This window comes from Helicoverpa armigera, chromosome 14, assembly GCF_030705265.1.
Source record: "Helicoverpa armigera isolate CAAS_96S chromosome 14, ASM3070526v1, whole genome shotgun sequence".
In the NCBI taxonomy this organism is placed as follows: Eukaryota; Metazoa; Arthropoda; class Insecta; order Lepidoptera; family Noctuidae; genus Helicoverpa; species Helicoverpa armigera.
This window is the reverse complement of record NC_087133.1, coordinates 8,424,755-8,433,523: the sequence shown is the minus strand read 5'-3', so window position 1 is coordinate 8,433,523 and position 8,769 is coordinate 8,424,755.

Here is an 8,769-nt window from a genome sequence, read left to right as displayed (position 1 = left end):
AGAATTTTATACCCCGTAGTTATAAAAATAGAGGGGGGGGGACATACGACTTTGAGAGCTGATATCTCAAAAACCGTTCACTTTAAGAAAAATGTTTTTTAGAAAACTTTATATCATTTTAAAAGACCTTTCCATTGATATCCCACACGGGTATGTACATCGAAAAAAAAAATTTCATCCCTCAGTTACATGTATGGGGGGCCCCACCCCCAATTCTTTTTTTTACTATTTAGTGTCATATTTTTGTAGCGGTTCATACAACACATATTTCCATCAAATTTCATCACTGTAGTACTTATAGTTTCCGAGTAAATCGGCTGTGACAGACGGACAGACGGACAGACGGACAGACGGACAGACGGACATGACGAAACTATAAGGGTTCCGTTTTTGCCATTTTGGCTACGGAACCCTAAAAATACACTTTTGCTGTTTTCTTTTTCCAGTTTTCTTTTTACTTTTACGTCTTTTTCAAATCTGACATAATATAAAAAATACACCTTTCCATCAATAATTTAATTTGATTGCTTCTAGCTAAAAGATCAAAGATTTTAATTTCATGTATTTCTGGACCACTGGACGCGTGAAGGCCTTATACTTGTATTTTGTGCTTATACCAACAACTTTCCCTTTTTGGGGTTCCGTACCCAAAGGGTAAAACTGTTACCTACGGAACCCTTCATGCGTGAGTCCGACTAGCACTTGGCCGGTTTTTGGTGGTTAATTTTCAGCGATATAAATCGATATAGTCAAAATATTTTGCTCAGCGGTCATTGATGTAGCAACCAACTGGTATTAGTATTATTTAAAAGTGTATAGACTGGGTGCATGGGTACATGATATTTTGTTTGTTGTAACAGGCAGCATATCAGGTACATGCATTTGAAATATTGGAAAAACTACTGTTTTGTTGTTTTGGAATACTGCCATTGAATAACAAAATGTAAAGTATTAAATTCATGTTTTTTTTTTTAACACAAATAAAATTGTTCACCAATACGCATGCCCAATGCGGTGAGTATTGGCAAATCCCCATAGCTTTGGGGGAGGCCTTTGTCCAGCCTTTGTCAACATAGGAATATTTTTCAAAATACAAAATACTAAACATATTGAAAAATATATATGTGACTAGTTGTTGCCCGCGACTTCGTCTGCGTCTGCGAATATAGAATTTTATATAGCCTATGGAATGTCACTATCACAAAGGATCACCAAAGTAAAGAAAGTTCTCGCGCACGTAGCCACAAAGATAGAAGGATGCACTCATAGATATCGTAACTCGTAACACGTGCTCTGAAATGCGACAGGATGGATTGACATATTAGTTGGTTATCAAATTCTAATGTCAAATATTATGATTGCGTTCAGATATTTAACTTAAGATTTATAATTTAATTTGTGACTAAACTTAAGATTTATCTTTCGATTCCTATATAGTCTTATTATAAAAGTAATCGGACAGATTAACAACTGAAGTTAGTTAAAATTGAGTTTCTCGAAGCCGACCACTATTTATGTACTATGTATTTTGAGACTATGCAATTTTGTCGCGTTTGTTGAGTTTCAGAACGCGATATTAGATCCTCCAACGCGCACGCGAATTTGAACTTTATGCAGCGGTAATAAATTACAAATTGACTCTCGGTTATATTTAGAAAACGTTTGTATGGGAAATAGAAAAATGCTGTTTTGAAGATTTTCCCGGCAATCTCACCTTTTAAACCTTCCCTGGACCTCTACAAACATTTTAAAACCAAAATCAGCTCAATCGGCCCCGCCGTTTCCGCCGCTCGAGTTTTAGCGAGACTAACGAACAGCAATTCATTTTTATATATATATAGAGAATATAGAGATAGAGGTGATGTCCTCCTAGCCGATTACCGGCAACGGTGGCTGTTCTCATATAAGGAGATTAGCCAATTGCTCGGGACATATTATAGTACACAAGCATTTGTGCAGACATAGGTACACTCACTATTCCTTCACTCTCATAGCCCGATGGGACATAAAAAAATATACTTAGCTCAAACCAACCATAGCTGTTATTATTTATACCCACAGTTTCACGCGTGAAGGTTCTACAATAAAGCGCTTTTTGACGCTAAAGCGAAGACGTGAGGGGAAACTAGATATAACACATCGCTGACGTAAAATGATTGATTGAGAGAAGAGCAAAAGGATTACCTGTGATAAAATATTTCCTAGGAAACCTCGACAGCTAGTTGTAGGTTGGCAAGATATGAGGACAAAGTGAGATCACGTCGTTTTGTATTAGATTTTATCTGTCACAAAGGGGGAAATTGAAAGCAGATTTTTTATGTGATTGTATTTTTGCTTCTGTTTACTTTGTAGTATAAAGATTTTTGTGGTGAGTATCTGACGTGGAAAAGTCGTGTCGTGGCAAAGAACCAACCTCTCGAGTATGAGAGCGCCAGTCTAACCAAGGGGCATCGGGTTGCCCGGGTAAATGGGTTGAGGAGGTCAGATAGGCAGTCGCTTCTTGTAAAGTACTGGTACTCAGCTGAATCCGGTTACACTGGAAGTCGACCCCAACATAGTTGGGAAAAGGGCTCGGAGGATGATGACCTGACATGGAAAGCTATATAATATTTTTACTTCTATATTGCTGAAAATAAAACCGTCTTCAGTAAGCAAGCAAGCTTGCAAGCTGCAGCTAAAAATCTAAATTATCAGCCATATAAAATAATTAATCAATACCAAACAAATTTCTTAACAAATTACGCAGAACAATGCTTGCAAGAGTTCAATCCTCCATCCCGAACCACCACAATGGATAGAATAGTTTCCATTGTACAAGTTTGACCACGTAGTTTCTGCCCCACTTGTGTTTACACGAAATGCTAACAAATTGACTTGTAAGTTTATGCCAAAGCTGTTGCGGTTGATTTTCTTGTAAACCTTAGAGTAATTCGGGGTTTTGTGGATCAGTGGCGTCATTGTTTTTGTTTTGCTCATTTGTTTGTTTTGGCTGGCTTTGAAGAAAGGTTGAGCTATTTTTACGCGTTTGGCCGCAAAAAGGAGTTTTGTTTTCTTTTCTATTTATAGGTTTAATAAATAAGCGATTAGTTATGACCTATATATTTTTTTTTTACATTGGCCTATAGAATAAGTAAACGGTTGTCCGTCCACCAACAAGGTGGACAGACGACCTTATAAAGGTCGCTGTAAGACGCGGGATGCAGGTCACCTCCAACAAGTATCTGTGGAGATCTAAGGGGGAGGCCTATGTTCAGCAGTGGACGTCCTATGGCTGAGATGATGATGATGATGATGTTTAGAATAAACAGTAGCATACATTTATTTTATCTCAGACCTGATCATTATGTTTAAAGGACAACAAAATAAAATTGTAACATAAAATCCCACAGCATATTTCATCATGAAGGATCGCCCAAAAAAATATTTAAACACCTGGCACTTCCACTACAATCGGAACAGTTACACAAGGGGAGTGAAAACAGGAAACATTAAAATGAAAAATACTCGAGCTTATCTAAAAATACTGGACCGCCTGATGAGAGAGCAATGCAAATGAAGCACCTTGCTTGGATTTTACCAGTTTGTCACTGGGGAAAAAACAGTAGGTACAGTCAACTTTAGGTCAGTGGTAATAGTTTTATAGGAAAATCGGACTTATTACTATTGCGTTAAGGCGAGGAAGTGGTCAACAATAATTCCATAACCGGCACGCGCATCTAAGGCGCCAAAAGGGGTCGGAGCGTCTGAGCGGGGCGAGGATAACAATACGCGCGCTAGCTTATAACTAAAAGTCGTAAGCGACAAAATGGTTTTGTAATTTTATTATTTAGAAATGATAATTTGAAAAAAAATCCTACTACAATTTTAAAGAGTATGTATATACTCAACTACTAAAAAAGTTAAGAGGCTTTAATCAGTCCCGTTTGCCCATAATATGTGAATCTCTTTTTAAAAAGAGGTATGTTTGATATATTTTTCTCTGTTATAAAAGTTACCTAATCATGTTTCTACAACTAACAAAATAAGGTTTATATCATGAACTTTCAGGTAACCAAGTTGTATTTTGATCCGTTTTGTATTTACTGAGAAAAATTGACATCCTTGGCGCCAAAAATTCCAATTCGTCCTCTTAAGGCGCATCACAGTTACCACTAATGTGCAGTTTACTGTGTGTTTCCTAAAGGGTATAAATTAGGCGGTCACCAAAAATATTTTTAAGACTCTAAGCTGAGGCACCAAATAAAATAAACAACTCCAAAAAAAAATAAATTGACTTCATTAAAAGGGCTTTAAAGTATATAATATTATGATCCAAAAAAAATAAAATAACATCAGAAAAATCGCAAATCTCGCACAAATATTATTTTTGGTTCCCAAAATGGATTAATGGTCACCAAATTCTATCCAACTAAAAAGATTAATATTACTACCAAAAATCAAAGTTAGTGACGAAAACGAATCGCTGCAAAACCGACTCCACGTAGTCTTGTCTGCCCTACCCCTAGAGTGCAATTCAAAACCGCGTAGGCGCGTAGGGGCGAGGCGGCCTGCGAGCTGAGGCGCAGGTAGCAGCAAGCCGAAGCTGCGGTGGTGAGCGTGAAAACCATCTGCGACGATAAGCTCGCATGGGACCGCCGGAGCCCTGCAGCGCCGGAGCCGTGACAGAAGCCATGCTTGCTTCATGTTGCGTGCTTACATTTTAAACGCACTGAGTTACACACAAATTCATATAACAATAAATAAGCGACGTACGTTTGGGAACCCTAGTATATTAATTGGTATTTGGGAAATATTCTAGCGATCGTTAGCTTTTTTAGTCTAACAAAAATGACCAAATCAGGGGTCATGGTATTACATAATTGGCAACATTTAAGTAGTGACAATATATAATATTAGGTCTAAACTGTTTTTTAAAGGCGTCCATATATTTTTTTAGTAGTCGATAATACGAAAAAATGGTTTTATCTAATAATATTTTTGGAAACGTTATTTGGTGACCATTTATCCATTTTGGTAACCGTTTAGAATTTTTTTGGTAGTAAAATAGGTACTTTTTTGGGTGGTGTTTAAACACAAGCCTTTCATACCTAAATCAGTATAAAGATGAACGGAAGTACACACGTAACAATGATGCGTTATTTGTTCGGTATCAGACCGAATAAAAACTTTAATTGAATACGCCATTTTAATTTTTATAAAAAAAAATCCTACTTAGTAATAATCCTAAATAGTGTGTAGTGTGCGCGCAGGCTTAGATAAAAGAGCTACAAGAAGTTTAGAAAAAAAAAACACGCGTGATAGATGTCGATTCCGTAAGTATAAGAACTAGTTTTTGTACGTTTTTTTGGGGTTAGTATGAACTATCTGAAAGACTATGTTTTAGTGAAGGGATGTTTGATTTTTATCAACGGCTAAAAGTTTTAAGATAGATCCCGAAAAGATGTTCGATATTCACTGCGTACGTACATTGAACACGCAAGGGAATTTTATAGTTTTTTGCACCGTTTATCAAATATTAAACAAGTATAATGTCAATAAAAATACTACACAAACCTACAGAAAACAAAAAAAAACTCAGTAGAGAAGACCCACTTTTCACAGAAAAGTCTGATTACTTTTAAATTCATAACTTTACACGCCGTAAACAAAAGATTCATCTGCCAATGTAGAACTTAAAGTAATAAGCTATGAACAAATATTTTTAAATCTTAACCCAGAAAACGTTTCCTAAGCGTCGAGCAGAAGGCCAAGTCACGGGGTTTATACACGTGGCTCGGAGAAATGAGTAAATGGAATGCGCAAAAGTACCGAGAAAGTGACAGAAGTATGGCTTTTTACTTGAATACATATGCAATGTATTCTGCTTAAGATGATCTAGGTATACATATAACTACTTAACTATGAAAATTGATGGCCCTGAGCTGAACCTACAATTTAGTTGGTATTTTTTAGGTGTTTCCCTGCTATGAAATTCGACACCGCGCTGTGGCAAAACTAAGATTCAAATAAACCAAAGCGGAAGTTAGCCGAATGGAGGAGGAGGAGGAGGAGGAGGAGGAGGAGGAGGAGGAGGAGGAGGTTGCCTACCTACCAATGAAAAATTATTCAGGTATGTCTATAATACCTACATATTTACATCTAGTTCTATTTATAAATTGTGATAAAAAAAAAACAGAAAAATATGATGAGTACTCCATTACCTACCTACTCAATGTCCTGAGTCAACGCCAAGATCTTGTCCTAACAAACTTGTTGACAATCCATAGCCTCCGAGATATCTTTAGCTTTCTAGTTATTTTATTTACTTTGAGCTGCATATTTGGATTGGAAAAGAAAATACGAGAACTCTGTCCCATGTTTATGATTTTATTTGGTTTTGCTGTTTTAGTTTAGTAGGTGTTTTGTTTGGTAAACTCTTGTTTAAGCTGTTTTTATGGCTATATTGTTAGAAGAGTAAATTATACCAAAGAATAATTTTGTAAAATTCTTACCAAATATTTCTTACTTAAAAGTTGCCAAGTTCGCACAAGTGTACCTAAATAATAGGCACTAAAGTTTCAGGCAAAAGAAAGTCTATAATTAATTAAGTTCTAGTGTACCCAAAACAGCAAATGGGTGTTAAATTCCTAACGGATTCCTTGAACAGAGCAAGGATTAAGACTTGGAAGCTGCGACCGTAAGATTCTGATCAGACGTTGATTGATGAACTCAGTGTTTTTGTTGATAAACTCCCTTTAAAATTTCGAAGTCAATGCCTTTCAGTAAACGGAAAATTCCCCAGCTTTATTTCGTTTTTTAGAACATTTTCTTTTTGCTTGAGGTAATTTTTACGTAACAGACATTTTAAAAATATTTTTGACAAGGTAAAAATATTTTTAGACTGCCAAGATTATCAAAGACTTTAGATTTTTTTAGAGACAAAAATTGTTTTTAGCTATTCAATTTTTGGGTTAGAAAATAATTATGTTGTATTTATTCTAATGCTTTTGTATGAAGAATCAAATCAAGTACCTATCAGATAAAATATTTTTTCCAGTTGACATTCTCTTATAACGACACAATAGGTATTCAAAATTAAACTGAAACAAGACTCATCCCTTTACATACAGGCAAGTGTAAACAGTTACCAAAATCTTAAACAGGATAATCCAGTAACATAATAATGCAGTTTCAGGCTACACCTACCTACATTGTTCACTAAAACTAGGTGGAAGCTCTGTTTGTTAGACAAACCAAGTTTCTGCACAACTGAATGCTAAAATTACTCGCAACATCGTACTTTGATTGTACGTACTGCTTATTTAAATAATGAGGACTTACAAGAGGAAGATGTCCTGGATAGAGCGAAGTGGAAGAAGAAGATACGGAAAGCGGGCCCCGCCACAGGACGGGATAAACCCTAAGAAGAAAAAGATGACAATACTGCATATTTTGTTGTCAACATCAAATGTGATCTATACTAAAAAAACTTTAAAAAATCATCTGCCTAGCCTTTTCCCAACTATGTTGAGGTTGGCTTCCAGCCTAACCGGATGCAGCTGAGTACTAAGTATTTTACAACAAGCGACTGCCTTTCTGACCTCCTCAACACAGATGCCCAGGCAACCCAATACCTTTTGTAAGACTGGTGTCAGACTTAAGACTGCCAAGGATTAAAAAAATATATATAATTATTATTTGATAGATATTTGTGAATTGATAACTTTACTAACCAACTCAATATGTATTGGTTTGCTCGGTTGTTACTGAGCTTCAACACCCCAATGTTACCGTACACCAAAAGTTACTCCAATAGATCTTACGAAGTTAGATCACGAACACATTGCAATTTGTAAGTTTTGAATGCTTTAAACTGTAATCGTACCTAAGGTGAGGAAAACCAGCACGTATAGCTTCTTCAATCAAGTAGCCGCAAGTTCTAGAAATATTTATTACAATTCCTCTGTAGTTCTAAACTGAAACTTATTATACGTTGCACGTATACACATAGTTCTAGCATCGGCGTTGTTCCGAAGTTGAATTCAAGCATTAGTAACACATATTGATAACATTGCGGTAAAGAAATACGGTAACGAGTTCCTGAGTTATAGGTAGAACCTAATGTTTCTTACGATTTAATTTCGACCTTAATGTGAGCTTGTTAAGGTTCAAAATTGAGAAATTGCATTTTGTTCAGTTCAGTAACGAGACTCTGGTGGTTGCATATCGAAGTCTAATTTCTTGGTACATTTATATTCAGTTTTATTTTGTCAAAATTATTCAATAGGTAGTAGGTATTCTTACCAATACTTTATCATGAAAAGAACCGTAAGTCCCTACTATGCCTTTGCTTAAAATAATCAGGTACCTACCTTCGAACAAAATTCTCAAGAGACCTATAACAATATATTTAAACGAAAAATTCCAATATCACAGAATATAATAATGTAAAAATATAAGACAAGTTTTAACAATAAAAGCTGGTAGCTTTCTCTGCTAATTTGTGCACATTGTAAAAAGTTCCGCCTAATGAAAGTTGTTCGGAAACTGTGGACACCGGATTCAGAATTATTAATTTCCTACATTAATTTTAGTTTCTGAAACTGTTTCACATTTCAGTAATACGATGTTGTTTATTTATTTTAATATTTATTCATTTTATTATTCATAAACGATTTCAAATCCACAGTGCACTTTATATTGCGATCTTAAGATTGAAACAATCAATTTGATGGTTCCATTTTTTAAAATCTATAATTTCATTCTATTTCATTATTAGGAATTTGTAAG